Below are 25,332 nucleotides of genomic sequence, written 5' to 3'. Positions count from 1 at the left end.
GGGTTTTTGAATTTCCATGTTCGAAACCAAAAACCACATATCTTCATGCTTGACTTCATGAAACAGAGTTTAGGGTTAGGGGTAGATACATGCTTGATTTTTCTTGTTTGAATATGTCTAGACCTTGTTTATCAACTTAATTGAATGCCTACTATATAACATAAGAAGACCTTTTTTTTTTAAAATTTTATACCCATTTGAATCTTGGTCAAATCCTAGGTTTCACCAAGATTTGAATATAAGTTTAAAACATGAATATGAAAAAGTAAGCATGCATGTATGCTTCTTAATTAATCACTTCGAAATGAAGCTCTTGGGAGGGTTTTTGAAATTTCCATGTTTGAAACCAAAAACCACATATCTTCATGCATGCGCTTGACTTCATGAGACAGAGTTTAGTGTTAGGGGGTAGATACATGATTTCTCTCGTTTGAATATGTCTAGACCTTGTTTATCAACTTAATTGAATGCTTACTATATGACATAAGAAGACTATGTGCCTTGATTTTTTTAAAATTTTGCCCATTTGAATCTTGGCCAAATCCTAGGTTTGACCATGATTTAAACAAGTTTAAAACATGAATATGAAAAATTAAGCATGTATCATTCGTAGTCACTCCAAAATGAAGCTCTTGAGAGGGTTTTTGAAATTTCCATGTTTGAAACCAAAAAACCACGTACTTCTCTTCATGCTTGACTTCATAAGACAGAGTTTGGGGTTAGGGGTAGCTTGATACATGAATTTTCTGGTTTGAATATGTCTAGACATTGTTTATCAACTTAATTGAATGCTTACTAGATGACATAAGATGACTATGTGCATTGGTTTTTCATTTTTTTGAATTTTTATGCCCATTTGAATCTTGGTCAAATTCTAGGTTTGACCATGATTTAATCAAGTTTAAAACATGAATATGAAAAATTAAGCATCTATCCTTCTTAGTCACTCCAATATGTAGCTCTTGGGAGGGTTTTTGAAATTTCCATGCTTGAAAACCAAAAACCACTTTTCTTCATGCATGCTTGACTTCATAAGACATAGTTTAGGGTTAGGGGTAGATACATGATTTTCCTACTAGTTTGAATATGTCTAGACCTTGTTTATCAATTTAATTGAATGCTTACTATATGACATGAGCAGACCTTGGTTTTAATTTTTTTATACCCATTTGAATCTTCGTCAAATCGTAGCTAGGTTTGTTGACCAAGATTTGAACAAGTTTAAAACATGAATATGAAAAAGTAAGCATGTATGCGTCTTAACTAGTCACTCCAAAATGAAGCTCTTGGGAGGGTTTTTGAAATTTCCATGTTTGAAACCAAAAACCACTTCTTCTCTTCATGCTTGACTTCATAAGTCAGGGTTTAGGGATATATAGGGGGTAGATACATGATTTTTCTGGTTTGATATGTCTAGACCTTGTTTATCAACTTAATTGAATGCTTACTATATGACATAAGAAGACTACGTGACTTGTGCTCACTGAAGTGTGGGACCTCACGCATGGGAACCACACGTAAGTGACAGACTTGTTGCTCTAATAACTCGGGTGATCATTATACTGTATTAGTACATAGTTTCCTATGGATCCTTCTTAGTCACTCCAAAATGAAGCTCTTTGAGAGGGTTTTTGAAATTTCCATGTTTGAAACCCAAAACAACTTCTCTTCATGCTTGACTTCATAAGACAGAGTTTAGGGTTAGGGGTAGATACATGATTTGTCTGGTTTGAATACGTCTAGACCTTGTTTATCAACTTTAATGCTTACTATATGACATAAGAAGACTATGTGCTTTGGTTTTTCATTTTTCTGATTTTTTTTATTTTTGATGCCCATTTGAATCTTGGTCAGATCCTAGGTTTTACCAAGATTTAAACAAGTTTAAAACATGAAAATGAAAAGGGAAGCATTTATCCTTCTTAGTCACTCTAAATGAAGTTTTTGGGAGGTTTTTGAAATTTCCATGTTTGAAACCCAAAACCACTTCTCTTCATGCTTGACTTCATAAGACATAGTTTAGGGTTAGGGGTACATACATGATTTGTATGTTTTGAATATGTCTAGACCTTGTTTATCAACTTGAATGCTTACTATATGACATAAGAAAACTACGTATGTGCTTTGGTTTTTCATTTTTCTGTTTTTTTTTTAATTTTCCGCCCATTTGAATCTCTGTCAAATCCTAGGTTTGACCAAGATTTAAACAAGTTTAACACGTGAAAACGAAAAGGTAAGCATGGATCGTTCTTAGTCACTCCAAAATGTACCAATTGATAGATGTGTTAACTTTGCTTCATGAAAAAAATAATGCCATGTAAATGAGTTAACTTGGATTTCCTACCCTTGAATCCATAGGAAACTTTGTTCTAATGCACTATAATAATCAACCGAGTTTTTACACCAACAGGTCTGTCACTTACGTGTGTTGCCCATGCGTGAGGTCCCACACTTCAGTGAGCACAAGTCACGTGCAATAGGTACGTAAACTCCCAGCCATTTTCTTTGTCAAGAGAAGACGCATCAGGATGCGTATTGGAAGTCTCTGGGTCCTTCAGGATCCTTCGGTTGTCCCTCTCACAAAAAAAAACAAATCTCTCTCATTCTCGGCCTCGCTCGACTCGCTCGCTCGCTCGCTCGCTCGCACCTCCTGCTCACTGACAAACCCTGCACAACAGTCAACATCATCACCCGAAAAAGGGGAGACACCATAATGCTCTCCCTTCTTCTCTCCTTCCGAGTGATCCCTCTTCCTCCGAGTTTCACTCGACGGGCAAACACATATGTGCTGCATAGTAGAGTAATAATAAAAAGGTACGTAGAAAAATCGACCTACGAATCTATAATTAAATAGGTTAAACTAGGGTTTTGCCCAGTACTACAGATCAAGGTTCAAAAAAATCCTACTACGGGGTCCGAACAACCCCATTTCTAATCAAAGAATTTTTTCGACGTCATCCAAATGGCCTCAAACTATAGCATGGGCGGATCCAGACTATAGCATGGGCGGACCAAGATAATTTAAACAAGTTTAAAACATGAAAATGAAAAGGGAAGGTTGTATCCTTCTTAGTCACTCTAAAATGAAGTTTGGGGAGGTTTTTGAAATTTCCATGCTTGAAACCAAAAACCACTTCTCTTCATGCTTGACTTCATAAGACAAAGTTTAGGGTTAGGGGTAGATACATGATTTTTCTGGTTTGAATATGTCTAGACCTTATTTATCAACTTAATTGAATGCTTACTATATAACATAAGAAGACCTTGTTTTTTTTATTTTGTTTTTTAATTTTTATACGGATTTGAATCTTGGTCAAATCCTAGGTTTCACCAAGATTTGAATAAGTTTAAAACATGAATATGAAAAAGTAAGCATGCATGTATGCTTCATAATTAATCACTTCAAAATGAAGCTCTTGGGAGGGTTTTTGAAATTTCCATGTTTGAAACCAAAAAACCACATATCATCATGCTTGACTTCATGAGACAGAGTTTAGGTTAGGGGGTAGATACATGATTTCTCTGGTTTGAATATGTCTAGACCTTGTTTATCAACTTAATTGAATGCTTACAATATAACATAAGAAGACTATGTGCCTTGGTTTTTCATTTTTTGTTTTTTTTTAAATTATGCTCATTTGAATCTTTGTCAAATCCTAGGTTTGACCATGATTTAAACAAGTTTAAAACATGAATATGAAAAAGTAAGCATGTATCCTTCGTAGTCACTCCAAAATGAAGCTCGATCTTGAGAGGGTTTTTGAAATTTCCATGTTTGAAACCAAAAAACCACATACTTATCTTCATGCTTGACTTCATAAGACAGAGTTAATTAGGGGTTAGGGGTAGCTTGATACATGATTTTTCTGGTTTGAATATGTCTAGACCTTATTTATCAACTTAATTGAATGCTTACTATATGACATAAGAAGACCTTGGTTTTCATTTTTTATACCCATTTGAATCTTGGTCAAATCATAGGTTTGACCAAGATTTGAACAAGTTTAAAACATGAATATGAAAAAGTAAGCACGTACGTATGCTTCTTAGTCACTCCAAAATGAAGCTCTTGGGAGGGTTTTTGAAATTTCCATGCTTGAAACCAAAAACCACTTCTCTTCATGCATGCTTGACTTCATAAGACAGAGTTTAGGGTTAGGGGTAGATACATAATTTCCTGGTTTGAATATGTGTAGACCTTGTTTATCAAAATAATTGAATGCTTACTATATAACATAAGAAGACCTTGTTTTTTTTGAATTTTTATACCCATTTGAATCTTGGTCAAATCCTTGGTTCCACCAAGATTTGAATAAGTTAAAAACATGAATATGAAAAAGTAAGCATGTATGCTTCTTAGTCACTTCAAAATGAAGCTCTTGGGAGGGTTTTTGAATTTCCATGTTCGAAACCAAAAACCACATATCTTCATGCTTGACTTCATGAAACAGAGTTTAGGGTTAGGGGTAGATACATGCATGATTTTTCTTGTTTGAATATGTCTAGACCTTGTTTATCAACTTAATTGAATGCCTACTATATAACATAAGAAGACCTTTTTTTTTGAATTTTTATACCCATTTGAATCTTGGTCAAATCCTAGGTTTCACCAAGATTTGAATAAGTTTAAAACATGACTATGAAAAAGTAACCATGCATGTATGCTTCTTAATTAATCACTTCGAAATGAAGCTCTTGGGAGGGTTTTTGAAATTTCCATGTTTGAAACCAAAAACCACATATCTTCATGCATGCGCTTGACTTCATGAGACAGAGTTTAGGGTTAGGGGGTAGATACATGATTTCTCTCGTTTGAATATGTCTAGACCTTGTTTATCAACTTAATTGAATGATGCTTACTATATGACATAAGAAGACTATGTGCCTTGATTTTTTTTTTAAATTTTGCCCATTTGAATCTTGGCCAAATCCTAGGTTTGACCATGATTTAAACAAGTTTAAAACATGAATATGAAAAATTAAGCATGTATCCTTCGTAGTCACTCCAAAATGGAAGCTCTTGAGAGCGTTTTTGAAATTTCCATGATTGAAACCAAAAACCACTTCTCTTCATGCATGCTTGACTTCATAAGACAGAGTTTAGGGTTAGGGGGTAGATACATGATTTTCCTGGTTTGAATATGTGTAGACCTTGTTTATCAAATTAGTTGAATGCTTACTATATAACATAAGAAGACCTTGTTTTTTTTTTGAATTTTTATACCCATTTGAATCTTGGTCAAATCCTTGGTTCCACCAAGATTTGAATAAGTTAAAAACATGAATATGAAAAAGTAAGCATGTATGCTTCTTAGTCACTTCAAAATGAAGCTCTTGGGAGGGTTTTTGAATTTCCATGTTCGAAACCAAAAACCACATATCTTCATGCTTGACTTCATGAAACATAGTTTAGGGTTAGGGGTAGATACATGCATGATTTTTCTTCTTTGAATATGTCTAGACCTTGTTTATCAACTTAATTGAATGCCTACTATATAACATAAGAAGACCTTATTTTTTTATTTTATTTTTAAATTTTTATACGGATTTGAATCTTGGTCAAATCCTAGGTTTCACCAAGATTTGAATAAGTTTAAAACATGAATATGAAAAAGTAAGCATGCATGTATGCTTCTTAATTAATCACTTCGAAATGAAGCTCTTGGGAGGGTTTTTGAAATTTCCATGTTTGAAACCAAAAACCACATATCTTCATGCATGCGCTTGACTTCATGAGACAGAGTTTAGTGTTAGGGGGTAGATACATGATTTCTCTCGTTTGAATATGTCTAGACCTTGTTTATCAACTTAATTGAATGCTTACTATATGACATAAGAAGACTATGTGCCTTGATTTTTCATTTTTTTTAAAAATTTTTCCCATTTGAATCTTGGCCAAATCCTAGGTTTGACCATGATTTAAACAAGTTTAAAACATGAATATGAAAAATTAAGTATGTATCCTTCGTAGTCACTCCAAAATGAAGCTCTTGAGAGGGGTTTTGAAATTTCCATGTTTGAAACCAAAAAACCGCGTACTTCTCTTCATGTTTGACTTCATATATAAGACAGAGTTTGGGGATAGGGGTAGCTTGATACATGAATTTTCGTGTTTGAATATGTCTAGACCTTGTTTATCAACTTAATTGAATGCTTACTAGATGACATAAGATGACTATGTGCATTGGTTTTTCATTTTTTTGAATTTTTATGCCCATTTGAATCTTGGTCAAATCCTAGGTTTGACCATGATTTAATCAAGTTTAAAACATGAATATGAAAAATTAAGCATCTATCCTTCTTAGTCACTCCAATATGTAGCTCTTGGGAGGGTTTTTGAAATTTCCATGCTTGAAAACAAAAAACCACGTACTTCTCTTCATGCTAGACTTCATAAGACAGAGTTTGGGGTTAGGGGTAGCTTGATACATAAATTTTCTGGTTTGAATATGTCTAGACCTTGTTTATCAAATTAATTGAATGCTTACTATATAACATAAGAAGACCTTGTTTTATTTGAATTTTTATACCCATTTGAATCTTGGTCAAATCCTTGGTTCCACCAAGATTTGAATAAGTTAAAAACATGAATATGAAAAAGTAAGCATGTATGCTTCTTAGTCACTTCAAAATGAAGCTATTGGGAGGGTTTTTGAATTTCCATGTTCGAAACTAAAAACCACATATCTTCATGCTTTACTTCATGAAACAGAGTTTAGGGTTAGGGGTAGATACATGCATGATTTTTCTTGTTTGAATATGTCTAGACCTTGTTTATCAACTTAATTGAATGCCTACTATATAACATAAGAAGACCTTTTTTGTTTTTTTTTTGAATTTTTATACCCATTTTAATCTTGGTCAAATCCTAGGTTTCACCAAGATTTGAATAAGTTTAAAACATGAATATGAAAAAGTAAGCATGCATGTATGCTTCTTAATTAATCGCTTCGAAATGAAGCTCTTGAGAGGGTTTTTGAAATTTCCATGTTTGAAACCAAAAAAAACCACGTACTTCTCTTCATGCTTGACTTCATAAGACAGAGTTTGGGGATAGGGGTAGCTTGATACATGAATTTTCTGGTTTGAATATGTCTAGACCTTGTTTATCAACTTAATTGAATGCTTACTAGATGACATAAGATGACTATGTGCATTGGTTTTTCATTTTATTGTTTTTTTTTGAATTTTTATGCCCATTTGAATCTTGGTCAAATCCTAGGTTTGACCATGATTTAAACAAGTTTAAAACATGAATATGAAATATTAAGCATGTATCCTTCGTAGTCACTCCAAAATGAAGCTCGATCTTGAGAGGGTTTTTGAAATTTCCATGTTTGAAACCAAAAAACCACGTACTTCTCCTCATGCTAGACTTCATAAGACAAAGTTTGGGGTTAGGGGTAGCTTGATACATAAACTTTCTGGTTTGAATATGTCTAGACATTATTTATCAACTTAATTGAATGCTTACTAGATGACATAAGAGTTTTTGAAATTTCCATGCTTGAAAACCAAAAACCACTTCTCTTCATGCATGCTTGACTTCATAAGATAGAGTTTGGGGTTACGGGGTAGATACATGATTTTCCTGCTAGTTTGAATATGTCTAGACCTTGTTTATCAATTTAATTGAATGCTCACTATATGACATGAGCAGACCTTGGTTTTAATTTTTTTATACCCATTTGATTCTTCGTCAAATCCTAGGTTTGTTGACCAAGATTTGAACAAGTTTAAAACATTAATATGTAAAGGTAAGCATGTATGCTTCTTAATTAGTCACTCCAAAATGAAGCTCTTGGGAGGATTTTTGAAATTTCCATGATTGAAACCAAAAACCACTTCTCTTCATGCTTGAATTCATAAGTCAGGGTTTAGGGATATATAGGGGGTATATACATGATTTTTCTGGTTTGAATATGTCTAGAGCTTGTTTTTCAACTTGAATGCTTACTATATGACATACGAAGACTATTTGCTAACGGAGGGAGTAAGCACTCTAGCTATGAAAAGTACCAAACGATGCTTACCAAAATGATTTTTTAGAGGAATACTAGTTCGGATTATATAATTTTATATTAGCAGGCCAAAATCGAACCCCGTAGTTGGATTTTCAGAAATTAATCCGTAGTACTGGGCAAAACCCTAGTTTAGCTTATTTAATAATAGATTCGTAGGTCGATTTTTTTACGTTATTATTATTATTACTAGGCAAAGACATGTGTTTGCCCGTCCGGTGAAACTCTTTCATTTCATTTTCTTTTCCGCAAGGTCGGGAGTCGGAGGAAGAGGGATCACACGGGAGGAGACGAAGGGAGAGCGATCACGGGGCCCCACTTATTTATGGTGTCTATCCTTTTTCTGGTGATGTTGACTGTTGTGCAGGGTTGTTAGTGCGCAGGGGGGTGCGAACGAGCGAGAAAGGCCGAGAATGAGAGAGATGTTTTTTTTAGAGGGACAACCGAACGATCCTGAAGGACCCATATTTCCAATACGCATCAGAGCGCAGTTTACAGCAGGACACAAAATAAACAGGAAATTACGTCTAAATTCCTAAGATTTACATGGTAGACCCCATGCTGAAAGCAAGAAATGCGATCGGGTCCTTAATAGGCACCGTCTGGATTGATCCTCGTCGGAGCCGGGGACGAACCACTTGGCGCGACCAAATCGCCATGGCTACAGAGCCTGCACACCATGGCCTACGAGCTGAGCTAGAAACGACCTGCCAAAACCGGCAGCCAACGGAGGTGGATAATTGGAGAGAGAGAGAGAGAGAGAGTGTTGATGCCTCTCTCTTGACAAAGAAGATGGCTGGGAGTTTGCCTACCTAGCGTAGGTGACTTGTGCTCACTGAAGTGTGGGACCTCACGCATGGGAACCACACGTAAGTGACAGACTTGTTGCTCTAATAACTCGGGTGATCATTATACTGTATTAGTACATAGTTTCCTATGGATCCTTCTTAGTCACTCCAAAATGAAGCTCTTTGGGAGGGTTTTTGAAATTTCCATGTTTGAAACCAAAAATAAGAAGACTATGTGCCTTGATTTATCATTTTTTAAAATTTTGCCCATTTGAATCTTGGTCAAATCCTAGGTTTGACCATGATTTAAACAAGTTTAAAACATGAATATGAAAAATTAAGCATCTATCCTTCTTAGTCACTCCAATATGTAGCTCTTGGGAGGGTTTTTGAAATTTCCATGCTTGAAACCAAAAATCACTTCTCTTAATGCATGCTTGACTTCATAAGACAGAGTTTAATTAGGGTTAGGGGGTAGATACATGATTTTCCTGGTTTGAATATGTGAAGACCTTGTTTATCAAATTAATTGAATGCTTACTATATAACATATAAGAAGACCTTGTTTTTTTTGAACTTTTATACCCATTTGAATCTTGGTCAAATCCTTGGTTCCACCAAGATTTGAATAAGTTAAAAACATGAATATGAAAAAGTAAGCATGTATGCTTCTTAGTCACTTCAAAATGAAGCTCTTGGGAGGGTTTTTGAATTTCCATGTTCGAAACCAAAAACCACATATCTTCATGCTTGACTTCATGAAACAGAGTTTAGGGTTAGGGGTAGATACATGCTTGATTTTTCTTGTTTGAATATGTCTAGACCTTGTTTATCAACTTAATTGAATGCCTACTATATAACATAAGAAGACCTTTTTTGTTTTTTTTTTTAATTTTTATACCCATTTGAATCTTGGTCAAATCCTAGGTTTCACCAAGATTTGAATATAAGTTTAAAACATGAATATGAAAAAGTAAGCATGCATGTATGCTTCTTAATTAATCACTTCGAAATGAAGCTCTTGGGAGGGTTTTTGAAATTTCCATGTTTGAAACCAAAAACCACATATCTTCATGCATGCGCTTGACTTCATGAGACAGAGTTTAGTGTTAGGGGGTAGATACATGATTTCTCTCGTTTGAATATGTCTAGACCTTGTTTATCAACTTAATTGAATGCTTACTATATGACATAAGAAGACTATGTGCCTTGATTTTTTTTAAATTTTGCCCATTTGAATCTTGGCCAAATCCTAGGTTTGACCATGATTTAAACAAGTTTAAAACATGAATATGAAAAATTAAGCATGTATCATTCGTAGTCACTCCAAAATGAAGCTCTTGAGAGGGTTTTTGAAATTTCCATGTTTGAAACCAAAAAACCACGTACTTCTCTTCATGCTTGACTTCATAAGACAGAGTTTGGGGTTGGGGGTAGCTTGATACATGAATTTTCTGGTTTGAATATGTCTAGACATTGTTTATCAACTTAATTGAATGCTTACTAGATGACATAAGATGACTATGTGCATTGGTTTTTCATTTTTTTTGAATTTTTATGCCCATTTGAATCTTGGTCAAATTCTAGGTTTGACCATGATTTAATCAAGTTTAAAACATGAATATGAAAAATTAAGCATCTATCCTTCTTAGTCACTCCAATATGTAGCTCTTGGGAGGGTTTTTGAAATTTCCATGCTTGAAAACCAAAAACCACTTTTCTTCATGCATGCTTGACTTCATAAGACATAGTTTAGGGTTAGGGGGTAGATACATGATTTTCCTACTAGTTTGAATATGTCTAGACCTTGTTTATCAATTTAATTGAATGCTTACTATATGACATGAGCAGACATTGGTTTTAATTTTTTTATACCCATTTGAATCTTCGTCAAATCGTAGCTAGGTTTGTTGACCAAGATTTGAACAAGTTTAAAACATGAATATGAAAAAGTAAGCATGTATGCGTCTTAACTAGTCACTCCAAAATGAAGCTCTTGGGAGGGTTTTTGAAATTTCCATGTTTGAAACCAAAAACCACTTCTTCTCTTCATGCTTGACTTCATAAGTCAGGGTTTAGGGATACTAACTGGCGGTGGCGCGGCGCACGCCGCGCCCGTGGCTTTTTTTTTCTTAGAAAATGTGATTAATTTTTTATGAGGGGCACCGTCGGCTGAAGTTGATTCGGCTGTTCTAAAAGGAGAGAGGAGGAGTGTCTCCGGATACCACTTTCACTGTAAGACTGGCTGTTGCGTCCAGGACGGCAGGTGTACACGGGAATGCACCCCATGTTGCTGTTTTTTGTTGGCCATGCACCGCATGTAAGCGCCGCCATAGGACACTCGGTCCATCTTCTGTTTATTTGGTGTGCTACGTCAAGGCTCTTTACATGGGCCGCAGCAGTAGATCCGGGCCTAATCGAAATAGTCGATTCGTCTAGCAGCATCGGTCTTAACAGAGATGAGAACCCCCTCAAAAAATAAAACAGAGATGAGGATAGGAACGGGTGAGGGAAAAAATTAGTGGATCCTAGAACAGTGACCAGAAGAGAGGTGCTAGCTCTGGGTGCCGTAGCTGAAGAAGATGGGCGGCGTGATTGGGACGGCGGCGGGCAGCATGCCGCAGGGGATGCGAAGCGATGCCTCTGCGGGTGTCTTCACGTCCAGGCCGCAGTCGCGGAGGCCAATCGTTGCGAGCGCGAACGCCCTGCGTGCTTCGGACGGAGGGTGACGTGGTAGAAGCTCCGTTCAATGGAGGTCGGTGGAGCTCGTTCGCGTAGCAGGCGGCAGTGCCGACGGGAGGGAAGAGCGGGGCAACCCAGGCTGCCGACGCTGAGCTCGAGAGCCTATGGGTAAAGGCATCAATAATCGGTATGTCACTTCTCTCTTTAGTTGCTCAACAGGAGCATTTCTATGTGGAATAGCAGTTGCGTGCATCTGGGAAGAAGTTATTATGTGAAGAAAGCTAAAATTAAAGGATCGAAAGTACAACATCTCGAAACCTGTAGACTGTTCCGCTAGAAAGAGACAGTAAAAACAAAGACAATTTGGTTTTGTTCAGCTACATAGTGTGCATCGATTTGGAGATATGTTCCATTGAGTCGGATGCCATGTAAGAAAAGGAAGCAGAAAAGTTAGTTTTTTGAGCTCGGTACATATGACTTTCTCATGCAGTTTAACTGTTTAAGGGATTAAACGGTTTCAGATTTCAAGCTGCTGCACACAATGCGTAAATTCAGAAACCTAGACAGGGCACGGGTCACAATTCACAATCCCATCTCTTTCGTTTAGGGGCGGATCTAGATGGTGCGCCATGTTTGCACCGGCACACCGAAATTTGTGCAAGCCAGCGGGATCGAAGTAATCAGCAGATGAAAAAAAGAAAATACGTAACAAATCCTAAGCAGCTAATTTTCCCTCTCGTTTGTTCATGCTACCATAGTACCATGCAAGGAAACCAGTTTTGCTTTACCGTTGAAGTGTATAGATTGGTCAACCTAAGCGTATATAAACTGCTCAGATATGTCGTCTTCTATAGTGCTTAAATTGGAAGTAAAAAGTACACGCATTGTACTGTTATGGTCGTGCTTTGATAAATCGTTGCTCCAATCTGTGGTCAGATAAGCACATTTTTTGTACCTGTAATTGTTTCCCAGTAATTAAACCGTATTGCATACACATTAAGCTATGGCACCTTGCCCGTGGTGTTATGTCAATTGATGCAAGAATGTACTGTTAAAATGCTTCATTTGAAAATAATTTGTGGGCTGTCTGCATAAGCTTCTTTAGTTTTGGAGTTAAATTGTCGGTTTTCACATTGGCGTCATTTAGCACACATATAGTGTAATAGCCCAATTTGTACAGCCGGTCTGAAGACTCATAACAGTACTATCACCGAGATGGCTAAAGAGCTATTAGTATGTCCTCTTTAGACAATAGGTTCTATTGCTGCTCAGCGCCTCAGCCTCAGGGATCACCATTTGGGCCGCAGAATATTCACCCAAGTAGTCACATCTCATTCAAAAAAAGCAAGATAAATAAACTTGTTTAACAACCTGTAGTAATATGCAAGATTCCGCAATTGAGGAAATAAACGTTCAAAGAAACATGTCAAGCAGATCTTCATAGAGAAGCTTATCCCGCTTAAACCGTACATCTACTTCAGTCGTGAGGTCTCTCACTTTCTTCTTAGCAGAATCATCTTCTCGGCAAGCTCAGCTTGTGTGACAGCATCAGGCTCACGAGTGTCCTTATTTTCAGAATTCTCCCTTTTCTTCCAAAGCTCTTGGAGACCTGCATGGACTGGAGACCTGCAACTGTGGGCAGGCCATGCTATACCTTGCAAAGTACCACAAGTTTACATTTAGATAGGCATCAAAGATGGACCATGCAGCTTTGATGTGAATACCGATGCTTCTTTGGTCTTTGAACTGGAGACATCTATTCGACGCGAGGAGACGACCCAGACTTCTTAAGAATGTGCGTTCCATGTACTTTAGAAGATCACAAAGCTGCATATATCATAGATGGAAAAATCAGAGAACTTCCAAAGAATGAGTTGAAAGAAATCAATAAAAAGAGTCATACAACAACTAATAGAGATCAGACCAATCAGAACAAATTAGATGCCCATTGAGACAAATACAATCAAAAATATTTAAAGTAAAATCTTATTTTCATTTATTTGCAATAAATTCAGTTAGAACAGAGGACTTAGGACTTAGGACAGTATGTGTAACTGGGATACATAACTGGCATTTTTGTCCTCTAAATCAATGTCATTTTACAACGAAACGGTTCCTCAATATCATTTGTAGGCATCAAGCCATCAACATGTCAAGAGAACAGAGAAATTTCCATGGGCAAATACCATGTACAGTATAAGACTGTAGAAAAAAAATTCCAATGAACCAGGAAATGAATAAGCCCGAGTCTTGCGACATGCAAACATAAATTCCTGAACCAAAAAAGTGCAGAACACCAACGTCACCTCCATCAGGCCAAACAGTACTACACATGGTGCTCACCTGAACCGCAAGTTGCTCGACTTTCCTCCTCAGGACAGAATGTTGGACCTTACTTACGTATTGCGCTTTGTCCCATAAGCAAGTTTAGGAGCAAATTAGCATTATGTAAGTCACATGGAGCAGCTAGAGCTAGCTAACCTGCTTGTGTTTCACGAAGCAAGTGTGCACGGGAAACTCCCAGTTCAGAAAAAGTGAGAAATCACCATCAGAAGATAATAAATGAGCGGTCCAGTTGAAACACAGGCTATGGGCGGATGAATGCAAGACACAAAGGGGAGATGCTGGAATTATACAGGTAGAAGAAAATGGAAGTGGAGTGGGTGACTGGTTGAGTTGATTATGTCGTACTCATTCCCACAACAATGGTACGTCCACATCCCCTATCTCTGCGTCCATTTGTCGTGCTTCTGCTCTCACCTCTTGGTGGAGCAATCGTTGGTGATAAAAATCTATCCTATGCGTATAAATTGTGTGGTTGGTAGTGTTGTTACTGTACCAAATATTTTTGTAGAATAAGAAACGACAATGCATGTAAAAATTATAGTTCGCAATTATATTTAAATGCTCAACATTTTAGTCTAATTTACACGGGGTGGATGGTTGTTTGGGAATCCAATCCAGTGCTGCTATTCACTAATCATTTAATCATAATTTATAATTTATGTAGCGACATGATGAAGAGGTGTTCAATAAAGTTATGTTGACCTTAAATTGGTATTTTGAATCTCTACTTATAAACAGTTGCATCGTTTAAATGTGTTGACAATTCATGTCAGTACCTTCTTATTTGGGTAGAAAATAAACAGTCTGCCTAAATCTGATTTTGGAGTATCCCTTAGTATGATTTCAAGCATATATGTTTTCTGTATTACATTTTTGTACTTAGATTTGAGGGTAAGGTTAATAACACTGAAAAATTGATAACCCGTTTTTTGCTAAGCCCATGTTATTGTGAGAGGGTAAGAACTCTAAATAAGCTAATAACCCGTTTTGGTGAAGCCCATGTTATTGATTTCCCTTGCAGCTATTTGGTTACCTTGTTTCTTTCTTCTGTGGTATAGCTAATTAGCCTTTCTCTGCCTCAGTCTCCATGCCAGCGGAGAATCTGTAATCATGACAAATAGATGGCTTTGAGAAAATATCAAAATTAGACACAAAAATAAGATCTGAGCAGAGAATCAGCACACAACTTGAGAGGATGTAGGAGTAGATGACTGGCGCTGCTCATCGGGGATCTGCTCTCCGTACTTGTCACGGCCATCTACTACAGCTTGGCGTGACTGCCTGGGCGTGGCGACACAATGAGGGTAAGGCAGCGGTCATCTGCTGCCGCTCATCCTGGTCATCAGTCATCACCCACGCGCCATGGAGGAGAATAAGAGGAGAAGCTTGGGGTCGAGTGAGACACAGAGAAAGAAATCAAATGAGAGGGAGAAAGTGATGGGGAAAGTCACGCTCAGCTTATTACTGCAGGGGATGGTGAACATGGAGTTGAGCTCGCTCTCGTTCTCCACAGCTGTTAAGGCGTGATGCTTGATGGCACTACTCCTCAGTGAACCGAGCACCTGTGAAAGAGAGAGAGAAGGCGAAGAAAATTGAGGCAAGGTCTAGGCGCGTAGCGCCGGGGAGGCATCGACGGGCACTGCTCCGGCGAGGTGGACCTCTGTGCTTCCTGGACGACGACGCCACCGGCCACTCCGGCACGGTGACCTACCCTACAGGCGGAGCTGACAAAGGAGACGTAGAAGGAGGACAATCTCGCGGCCGACTAGAAACATCGTGTTAGTAGCACAAGAAGCTGCAGGAAACAAATAGAGATCAGATCGGGAGAAAGCATCGACGGGCACTGCTCCGGCGAGGTGAACCTCTGTGCTTCCTGGACGACGACGCCACCGGCCACTCCGGCACGGTGACCTACCCTACAGGCGGAGCTGACAAAGGATACATAGAAGGAGGACAATCTCGCGGCCGACCAGAAACACCGTGTTAGTAGCACAAGAAGCTGCAGGAAACAAATAGAGATCAGATCGGGAGAAAGCATCGACGGGCACTGCTCCGGCGAGGTGAACCTCTGTGCTTCCTGGACGACGACGACGCCACCGGCCACTCCGGCACGGTGACCTACCCTACAGGCTGAGCTGACAAAGGAGACGTAGAAGGAGGACAATCTCGCGGCCGACCAGAAACACCGTGTTAGTAGCACAAGAAGCTGCAGGAAACAAATAGAGATCAGATCGGGAGAAAGAAAACAAAAGAGCAGTAAAACAAAGGAAAAAAAGAAACATGAGTCGGGAGGCGGTGTGCAAGTTAACCTCGGGTAGCAATCCTCAAAGCGACGACGTCGCTGTCGCGCTCTTCCTCTCCCGTTCTCCAATCGGGATGCGCCTACTCCGGCCGAACGTCGCCTCCATCGGCCCGCGCCTGCCCTGCCACGAGAAAGCCATCCCCGACCTGCGGCCGCCATGTCTTGAGGCCGCCGTCCCGCCGAGATACTCGTCACCCAGCGCTACGTGGAGATCATGGCTGGCAACCAACCCTTCCGGGAGCTCCCCGCGTCGCCAGCCTTGGAGGCCTCTTGGTCGGCGGCGGATATGGGACGGGCGAGGGGCGGCATGGAGAGAGCTGGGCCTGGGTCGTGCAGGCGTTGGGGGATTTGTTCTGCCTCACAACTCGGTCAAAGCGGTTGAATTGGGCAAAAGAGGACCAAGCGGTGGATGGCAGGACCCACCCACTAGACCTTTCTGGAGGAAGTAACCGGGAGAGGTGGGAAACAATGAGAATAAGGCCTAGGAACCGGTGGTTACCGGTAGTTTATTTAGCAAGAAAAAAGGCAAACGGAAAACAACCATCTGCTTGACACGGTAGAAAGAGAAGAGGATGCGTACGTGTCTCTACCCAACTGGAGATAAATAGCTCATGAATAGTAGTCAAGACAAAATGAGAGCTCTAAATCAGCCAACCTTTATATAGTGTATAATATAGGGGGTAGATACATGATTTTTCTGGTTTGATATGTCTAGACCTTGTTTATCAACTTAATTGAATGCTTACTATATGACATAAGAAGACTACGTGACTTGTGCTCACTGAAGTGTGGGACCTCACGCATGGGAACCACACGTAAGTGATAGACTTGTTGCTCTAATAACTCGGGTGATCATTATACTGTATTAGTACATAGTTTCCTATGGATCCTTCTTAGTCACTCCAAAATGAAGCTCTTTGAGAGGGTTTTTGAAATTTCCATGTTTGAAACCCAAAACAACTTCTCTTCATGCTTGACTTCATAAGACAGAGTTTAGGGTTAGGGGTAGATACATGATTTGTCTGGTTTGAATACGTTTAGACCTTGTTTATCAACTTTAATGCTTACTATATGACATAAGAAGACTATGTGCTTTGGTTTTTCATTTTTCTGATTTTTTTATTTTTGATGCCCATTTGAATCTTGGTCAGATCCTAGGTTTTACCAAGATTTAAACAAGTTTAAAACATGAAAATGAAAAGGGAAGCATTTATCCTTCTTAGTCACTCTAAATGAAGTTCTTGGGAGGTTTTTGAAATTTCCATGTTTGAAACCCAAAACCACTTCTCTTCATGCTTGACTTCATAAGACATAGTTTAGGGTTAGGGGGTACATACATGATTTGTATGTTTTGAATATGTCTAGATCTTGTTTATCAACTTGAATGCTTACTATATGACATAAGAAAACTACGTATGTGCTTTGGTTTTTCATTTTTCTGTTTTTTTTTAATTTTCCGCCCATTTGAATCTTTGTCAAATCCTAGGTTTGACCAAAATTTAAACAAGTTTAACACGTGAAAACGAAAAGGTAAGCATGGATCCTTCTTAGTCACTCCAAAATGTACCAATTGATAGATGTGTTAACTTTGCTTCATGGAAAAAATAATGTCATGTAAATGAGTTAACTTGGATTTCCTACCCTTGAATCCATAGGAAACTTTGTTCTAATGCACTATAATAATCAACCGAGTTTTTACACCAACAGGTCTGTCACTTACGTGTGGTGCCCATGCGTGAGGTCCCACACTTCAGTGAGCACAAGTCACGTGCAATAGGTACGCAAACTCCCAGCCATTTTATTTGTCAAGAGAAGACGCATCAGGATGCGTATTGGAAGTCTGTGGGTCCTTCTGGATCCTTCGGTTGTCCCTCTCACAAAAAAAACAAATCTCTCTCATTCTCGGCCTCGCTCGACTCGCTCGCTCGCTCGCTCGCACCTCCTGCTCACTGACAAACCCTGCACAACAGTCAACATCATCACCCGAAAAAGGGGAGACACCATAATGCTCTCCCTCCTTCTTCTCTCCTTCCGAGTGATCCCTCTTCCTCCGAGTTTCACTCGACGGGCAAACACATATGTGCTGCATAGTAGAGTAATAATAAAAAGGTACGTAGAAAAATCGACCTACGAATTGATGCGTGTGGTTGACACGTCCGTTGGGAACCCCAAGAGGAAGGTGTGATGCGCACAGCGGCAAGTTTCCCTCAGTAAGAAACCAAGGTTTAATCGAACCAGTAGGAGTCAAGAAGCACGTTGAAGGTTGATGGCGGCGGGATGTAGTGCGGCGCAACACCAGAGATTCCGGCGCCAACGTGGAACCTGCACAACACAACCAAAGTACTTTGCCCCAACGAAACAGTGAGGTTGTCAATCTCACCGGCTTGCTGTAACAAAGGATTAACCGTATTGTGTGGAAGATGATTGTTTGCGAGAAAAACAGAGAACAAGTATTGCAGTAGATTGTATTTCAGTATAGAGAATTGGACCGGGGTCCACAGTTCACTAGAGGTGTCTCTCCCATAAGATAAACAGCATGTTGGGTGAACAAATTACAGTTGGGCAATTGACAAATAAAGAGGGCATGACCATGCACATACATATTATGATGAGTATAGTGAGATTTAATTGGGCATTACGACAAAGTACATAGACCGTCATCCAGCATGCATCTATGCCTAAAAAGTCCACCTTCAGGTTATCATCCGAACCCCCTCCAGTATTAAGTTGCTAACAACAGACAATTGCATTAAGTATTGCGCGTAATGTAATCAGTAACTACATCCTTGAACATAGCACTAATGTTTTATCCCTAGTGGCAACAAAGCACATCCACAACCTTAGAACTTTCTCATCACTTGTCCCGAGATATCAATGGAGGCATGAACCCACTATCGAGCATAAATACTCCCTCTTGAAGTTACAAGCATCTACTTGGCCAGAGCATCTACTAGTAACGGAGAGCATGCAAGATCATAAACAACACATAGACATAACTTTGATAATCAACGTAACAAGTATTCTCTATTCATCGGATCCCAACAAACGCAACATATAGAATTACAGATAGATGATCTTGATCATGTTAGGCAGCTCACAAGATCCGACAATGAAGCACAATGGGGAGAAGACAACCATCTAGCTACTGCTATGGACCCATAGTCCAGGGGTAGACTACTCACACATCACTCCGGAGGCGACCATGGCGGCGTAGAGTCCTCCGGGAGATGAATCCCCTCTCCGGCAGGGTGCCGGAGGCGATCTCTTGGATCCCCCGAGATGGGATCGGCGGCGGCTGCGTCTCCGGAAGGTTTTCCGTATCGTGGCTCTCGATCGGGGGTTTCGCGACGGAGGCTTTAAGTAGGCGGAAGGGCAGGTCAGGAGGCGGCACGAGGGGCCCACACCACAGGGCCGCGCGGCCAAGGGGGGGGCCGCGCCGCCCTAGGGTGTGGCCACCTCGTGGCCCCACTTCGTCTCCTCTTCGGACTTCTGGAAGCTTCGTGGCAAAATAGGACCCTGGGCGTTGATTTCGTCCAATTCCGAGAATATTTCGTTACTAGGATTTCAAAACCAAAAACAGCAAAACAAAGAATCGGCACTTCGGCGTCTTATTAATAGGTTAGTTCCAGAAAATGCACGAATATGACATAAAGTGTGCATAAAACATGTAGATAACATCAATAATGTGGCATGGAACATAAGAAATTATCGATACGTCGGAGACGTATCTGCATCCCCAAGCTTAGTTCTGCTCGTCCCGAGCAGGTAAAACGATAACACAGATAATTTCTGGAGTGACATGCCATCATAACCTTGATCATACTATTTGTAAAGCATATGTAGTGAATGCAGCGATCAAAACAATGTATATGACATGAGTAAACAAGTGAATCATAAAGCAAAGACTTTTCATGAATAGCACTTCAAGACAAGCATCAATAAGTCTTGCATAAGAGTTAACTCATAAAGCAATAATTCATAGTAAAGGTATTGAAGCAACACAAAGGAAGATTAAGTTTCAGCGGTTGCTTTCAACTTGTAACATGTATATCTCATGGATATTGTCAACATAGAGTAATATAATAAGTGCAATAAGCAAGTATGTAGGAATCAATGCACAGTTCACACAAGTGTTTGCTTCTTGAGGTGGAGAGAAATAGGTGAACTGACTCAACATTGAAAGTAAAAGAATTGTCCTCCATAGAGGAAAAGCATCGATTGCTATATTTGTGCTAGAGCTTTGATTTTGAAAACATGAAACAATTTTGTCAACGGTAGTAATAAAGCATATGTATCATGTAAATTATATCTTACAAGTTGCAAGCCTCATGCATAGTATACTAATAGTGCCCGCACCTTGTCCTAATTAGCTTGGACTACCGGATCATCACAATGCACATGTTTTAACCAAGTGTCACAAAGGGGTACCTCTATGCCGCTTGTACAAAGGTCTAAGGAGAAAGCTCGCATTGGATTTCTCGCTATTGATTATTCTCAACTTAGACATCCATACCGGGACAACATAGACAACAGATAATGGACTCCTCTTTTATGCATAAGCATGTAACAACAATTAATAATTTTCTCATATGAGATTGAGGATATATGTACAAAACTGAAACTTCCACCATGGATCATGGCTTTAGTTAGCGGCCCAATGTTCTTCTCTAACAATATGCATGCTTAACCATAAGGTGGTAGATCGCTCTTACTTCAGACAAGACGAACATGCATAGCAACTCACATGAAATTCAACAAAGAGTAGTTGATGGCGTCCCCAGTGAACATGGTTATCGCACAACAAGCAACTTAATAAGAGATAAAGTGCATAATTACATATTCAATACCACAATAGTTTTTAAGCTATTTGTCCCATGAGCTATATATTGCAAAGGTGAATGATGGAATTTTAAAGGTAGCACTCAAGCAATTTACTTTGGAATGGCGGAAAATACCATGTAGTAGGTAGGTATGGTGGACACAAATGGCATAGTGGTTGGCTCAAGTATTTTGGATGCATGGGAAGTATTCCCTCTCGATACAAGGTTTAGGCTAGCAAGGCTTATTTGAAACAAACACAAGGATGAACCGGTGCAGCAAAACTCACATAAAAGACATATTGTAAACATTATAAGACTCTACACCGTCTTCCTTGTTGTTCAAACTCAATACTAGAAATTATCTAGACCTTAGAGAAACCAAATATGCAAACCAAATTTTAGCATGCTCTATGTATTTCTTCATTAATGGGTGCAAAGCATATGATGCAAGAGCTTAAACATGAGCACAACAATTGCCAAGTATCACATTACCCAAGACATTATAGCAAATTACTACATGCATCATTTTCCAATTCCAACCATATAACAATTTAACGAAGAAGAAACTTCGCCATGAATACTATGAGTAGAGCCTAAGGACATACTTGTCCATATGCTACAGCGGAGCGTGTCTCTCTCCCATAAAGTGAATGCTAGGATCATTTTTATTCAAACAAAACAAAAAACAAAAACAAACCGACGCTCCAAGCAAAGCACATAAGATGTGATGGAATAAAAATATAGTTTCAGGGGAGGAACCTGATAATGTTGTCGATGAAGAAGGGGATGCCTTGGGCATCCCCAAGCTTAGACGCTTGAGTCTTCTTAGAATATGCAGGGGTGAACCACCGGGGCATCCCCAAGCTTAGAGCTTTCACTCTCCTTGATCATGTTGCATCATACTCCTCTCTTGATCCTTGAAAACTTCCTCCACACCAAACTTAGAACAACTCATTAGAGGGTTAGCGACAATAAAAATTAACATGTTCAGAGGTGACACAATCATTCTTAACACTTCTGGACATTGCATAAAGCTACTGGACATTAATGGATCAAAGAAATTCATCCAACATAGCAAAAGAGGCAATGCGAAATAAAAGGCAGAATCTGTCAAAACAGAACAGTTCGTATTGACAAATTTTATCGAGGCACCAGACTTGCTCAAATGAAAATGCTCAAATTGAATGAAAGTTGCGTACATATCTGAGGATCACTCACGTAAATTGGCATAATTTTCTGAGTTACCTACAGAGAAAACAGCCCAGATTCGTGACAGCAAAGAAATCTGTTTCTGCGCAGTAATCCAATTCTAGTATGAACTTTTCTATCAACGACTTTACTTGGTACAACAAAACACTAAACTAAGATAAGGAGAGGTTGCTACAGTAGTAAACAACTTCCAAGACACAAAATAAAAACAAAGTACTGTAGTTAAAAACATGGGTTGTCTCCCATAAGCGCTTTTCTTTAACGCCTTTCAGCTAGGCGCAGAAAGTGTGTATCAAGTATTATCAAGAGACGAAGTGTCAACATCATAATTTGTTCTAATAATAGAATCAAAAGGTAACTTCATTCTCTTTCTAGGGAAGTGTTCCATACCTTTCTTGAGAGGAAATTGATATTTTATATTACCTTCCTTCATATCAATGATAGCACCAACAGTTCGAAGAAAAGGTCTTCCCAATATAATGGGACAAGATGCATTGCATTCAATATCCAAGACAACAAAATCAACGGGGACAAGGTTATTGTTAACGGTAATGCGAACATTATCAACTTTCCCCAAAGGTTTCTTTGTAGAATGATCAGCAAGATTAATATCCAAATAACAATTTTTCAGCGGTGGCAAGTCAAGCATATTATAAATTTTCTTAGGCATAACAGAAATACTTGCACCAAGATCACATAAAGCATTACAATCAAAATCTTTAACCTTCATCTTAATGATGGGCTCCCAACCATCCTCTAACTTTTTAGGAATAGAGGCTTCGCGCTCTAGTTTCTCTTCTCTAGCTTTTATGAGAGCATTTGTAATATGTTGCGTGAAAGCCAAATTTATAGCACTAGCATTAGGACTTTTAGCAAGTTTTTGCAAGAACTATATAACTTCAGAGATGTGGCAATCATCAAAATTCAAACCATTATAATCTAAAGCAATGGGATCATCATCCCCAATGTTGGAAAAAATTTCAGCAGTTTTATCACAGGCAGTTTCAGCAGTTTTAGCAATTTCAGGCAGTTTCTCGCGCTTTGCATTAGATGTGGAAACATTGCTAACACCAATTCTTTTATTATTAATAGTAGGAGGTGCAGCAACATGCGTAGCATTAGCATTGCTAGTGGTGGTAATAGTCCAAACTTTAGCTACATTCTTTTCTTTAGCTAGTTTTTCATTTTCTTCTCTATCCCACCTAGCACGCAGTTCAGCCATCAATCTTATATTCTCATTAATTCTAACTTGGATGGCATTTGCTGTAGTAACAATTTTATTATGATGATTTTCATTAGGCATAACTTTCGATTTCAAAAGATCAACATCAGCAGCAAGACTAACGACTTTAGAAACAAGTATATCAATTTTCCCAAGCTTTTCTTCAACAGATTTGTTAAAGGCAGTTTGTGTACTAATAAATTCTTTAAGCATGGCTTCAAGTCCAGGGGGTGAATTCCTATTATTGTTGTAAGAATTCCCATAAGAATTAGCATAGCCGTTGCCATTATTATAAGGATATGGCCTATAGTTGTTACTAGAATTGTTCCGGTAAGCATTGTTGTTGAAATTATTATTTTTAATGAAGTTTACATCAACATGTTCTTCTTGTGCAACCAATGAAGCTAATGGAACATTATTAGGATCAATATTAGTCCTATCATTCACAAGCATAGACATAATAGCATCAATCTTATCACTCAAGGAAGAGGTTTCTTCGACAGAATTTACCTTCTTACCTTGTGGAGCTCTTTCCGTGTGCCATTCAGAGTAGTTGATCATCATATTATCAAGAAGCTTTGTTGCTTCACCAAGAGTGATGGACATAAAGGTACCTCCAGCAGCTGAATCCAATAAATTCCGCGAAGAAAAATTTAGTCCTGCATAGAAGGTTTGGATGATCATCCAAGTAGTCAGTCCATGGGTTGGGCAATTTTTAACCAAAGATTTCATTCTTTCCCATGCTTGTGCAACATGTTCAGTATCTAATTGTTTAAAATTCATTATGCTACTCCTCAAAGATATAATTTTAGCAGGGGGATAATATCTACCAATAAAAGTATCCTTGCATTTAGTCCATGAATCAATACTATTCTTAGGCAGAGATAGCAACCAATCTTTAGCTCTTCCTCTTAATGAGAAAGGGAACAATTTTAATTTTATAATGTCACCATCTACATCTTTATATTTTTGCATTTCACATAGTTCAACAAAATTATTAAGATGGGCAGCAGCATCATCAGAACTAACACCAGAAAATTGCTCTCACATAACAATATTTAGTAAAGCAGGTTTAATTTCAAAGAATTCTGCTGTAGTAGCAGGTGGAGCAATAGGTGTGCATAAGAAATCATTATTATTTGTGGTTGTGAAGTCACACAACTTAGTATTTTCAGGGTTGGCCATTTTAGCAACAGTAAGTAAAGCAAACTAGATAAAGTAAATGCAAGTAACTAATTTTTTGTGTGTTTTTGATATAGCAAACAAGATAGCGAATAAAGTAAAACTAGCAACTAATTTTTTTGTATTTTGATTTAGTGCAGCAAACAAAGTAGTAAATAAAACTAAGCAAGACAAAAACAAAGTAAAGAGATTGGGAAGTGGAGACTCCCCTTGCAGCATGTCTTGATCTCCCCGGCAACGGCGCCAGAAATTTGCTTGATGCGTGTGGTTGACACGTCCGTTGGGAACCCCAAGAGGAAGGTGTGATGCGCACAGCGGCAAGTTTCCCTCAGTAAGAAACCAAGGTTTAATCGAACCAGTAGGAGTCAAGAAGCACGTTGAAGGTTGATGGCGGCGGGATGTAGTGCGGCGCAACACCAGAGATTCCGGCGCCAACGTGGAACCTGCACAACACAACCAAAGTACTTTGCCCCAACGAAACAGTGAGGTTGTCAATCTCACCGGCTTGCTGTAACAAAGGATTAACCGTATTGTGTGGAAGATGATTGTTTGCAGAAAACAGTAGAACAAGTATTGCAGTAGATTGTATTTCAGTATAGAGAATTGGACCGGGGTCCACAGTTCACTAGAGGTGTCTCTCCCATAAGATAAACAGCATGTTGGGTGAACAAATTACAGTTGGGCAATTGACAAATAAAGAGGGCATGACCATGCACATACATATTATGATGAGTATAGTGAGATTTAATTGGGCATTACG

At 38.9% G+C, this 25,332-nt stretch overlaps 1 long non-coding RNA gene across 1 annotated transcript; it reads right to left on the bottom strand.

Annotated features, from left to right (window-relative positions):
• Positions 1-12,800: 12,800 nt before the first annotated feature.
• Positions 12,801-15,748, bottom strand: LOC127302890 (uncharacterized). Its single transcript, XR_007853156.2, has 2 exons — positions 13,835-15,748; positions 12,801-13,318 (listed from the first exon to the last, which is right to left on the bottom strand). It is a non-coding gene; the product is annotated as an uncharacterized lncRNA (long non-coding RNA).
• Positions 15,749-25,332: the final 9,584 nt, after the last annotated feature.

Source organism: Lolium perenne, chromosome 5 (assembly GCF_019359855.2).
Source record: "Lolium perenne isolate Kyuss_39 chromosome 5, Kyuss_2.0, whole genome shotgun sequence".
In the NCBI taxonomy this organism is placed as follows: Eukaryota; Viridiplantae; Streptophyta; class Magnoliopsida; order Poales; family Poaceae; genus Lolium; species Lolium perenne.
The sequence above is the reverse complement of the archived record's forward strand: the minus strand, read 5'-3'. Positions and strand labels throughout refer to the sequence as shown.